The 1,880-nt window shown below is 38.7% G+C and overlaps 1 long non-coding RNA gene across 1 annotated transcript; it reads left to right on the top strand.

Annotated features, from left to right (window-relative positions):
• The first annotated feature begins 234 nt into the window (after window positions 1-234).
• Window positions 235-1,678, top strand: LOC109242874. Its single transcript, XR_002070457.1, has 2 exons — window positions 235-821; window positions 1,336-1,678. It is a non-coding gene; the product is annotated as an uncharacterized LOC109242874 (long non-coding RNA).
• The last annotated feature ends 202 nt before the right edge of the window (window positions 1,679-1,880 follow it).

Genomic DNA, 1,880 nt, shown 5'->3' with positions numbered 1-1,880 from the left:
CATAATTTTTGAAGGAGGAATTAGTTTTAGGTTGGTTTATCCCGTCTTTATAAATCTTGTAGTCCATTTCTTTTTTTTAGTCTTTGGCCCAATTCCCTAGCCCATAATCCCTAGGCTCATACCCCTAACCTAATCCCTACCTAAAACCTAAATATACACGCACCCTATACACCACAAACACCTAAAGAACACAATCAGCCGCTACAGTGCAAAAAAATCCCCCCCNNNAGACCTAGAGTTAAGGAATACACTCTGAAAATCAGAGGAGAGTGCCGCAGGAACTAACAAAATCGACCCCTGAACTCGTCTCCGTCAATGGCAGCATCTTCTTGGCCATTTTCGATGGTTTCAGCTAAAGCCTAAACAACGACCCCCAGCTAAACAGACCCGTCTCCAGCCGCCTTCACCAAATCTCACCGGAAATGGCGACCAACAGTGACAAAGGGCCATTGACGTGACTGAAACCTTCAAATCCGGCGTCTCTTCTGAAACCTTCAGACCCGGTCCTCTTCTCCTTCATCTTCTGTTTTTTTTTTTTTCTGAAAATCCGGCGGGACTCCTGCCATTGTTGAACTGAGCGTGCACCAGTTTAATCGTGTACGTTTTCCGGCGATTTTCGGTCCAAGATAACACTTGAACACAAAAATTCCCTCGGAGTTCCTTTGTTTCCAGTGAGGTCGTCGATTTGTCGAGGTTGTCGAGTTTCAGTCCAGTGTTCGTCTGCGGCCTAGTTCGATTTTGAATTGTGAAATTATTGCACAATTGAAAGTTCAGATTCATATTTTAGCCTTTATGTAGCTGGCTTGTTATCAAACTCTCAGGTACATTATCTCAAACATGTACTTATCTTTGATTAATGTTGAACTTCTAGATTTGTTTCGGGTTCATTTGTTACCATTGTGAATCTGTTGCCTCAATTTGGTTTGAGTAAAAGTAGAGTGTCCACAGGTACAGCAGAGGTGTGGTACTTGTTTGTTTGGAATTTGATTTTGTGGCTATTTTGTGAGTTTGATTTGAATTGGTGTCGAAACGTTTGGTTTAGCACATACTTTAAACGGTCTATAGATTTAGGTTTTGTTGCCGTTGAGTTAAATGTGTTATTATTTCTAAATAGAGGTATATGGAGATATGAATCTTGGTTTTGATTTAAATGGTTTGTTTGGTATGATCGCTGATGGATTTTTCTATGTGTTTTAAAGTGAACCTCATTTGACTCCATGTTTAACTTTCAAGTACTCCAAGTTAAGATATTATTCATGCTCAGTTAATTTTAAGTGTTTCTCATTACTAATTTGCTTCAAGTGTGTCTGATTCTGCTAAATTCCATATGCTTAGGTGATAAGAAATTTTCCTCAAGTTAATCGCGAAGTTTTTGGCAAACCTTGACGGCATGTCACATTTGGTGTATTCTGTTAAAGCAAACGCACCTCAATTATACTGAAGGCATTGTATTTCAATTGGATTCTTCTTGAATTAGAGGGTTAATCTACTCGTGTAAATGGCAACACGATGGTTTGGAAATTGTTCACATATACACTAGATCTTCATGACTGACACCTTGGCATAAATTGTTTCTTCATGAAATTTACCTTCTTTTTATCTTTAAGGCAACCATTAAGAATTTGTCAGAATCTCACGTTTTAATTTGCAGTAGTATATGTCATTGTTTTTAGCATTTGATTTCTATAATTTGCAGTACTTCAATGATGGATATTTGGGGTGTTTGAAGCTTAGAACTAATAGGGGACATTAGGCACGTTTAATATACTATCGTGGTTGTGGACACGTTCGCGTGACATAATTACGATTCCCTAAGGATAGATTGAGGCGTGCCATTTAGCGAATTTTCATGGCCCTTGCAAAGTTAACAACGCGTTAGT

Source organism: Nicotiana attenuata, unplaced genomic scaffold, assembly GCF_001879085.1.
Source record: "Nicotiana attenuata strain UT unplaced genomic scaffold, NIATTr2, whole genome shotgun sequence".
In the NCBI taxonomy this organism is placed as follows: Eukaryota; Viridiplantae; Streptophyta; class Magnoliopsida; order Solanales; family Solanaceae; genus Nicotiana; species Nicotiana attenuata.
The sequence above is the reverse complement of the archived record's forward strand: the minus strand, read 5'-3'. Positions and strand labels throughout refer to the sequence as shown.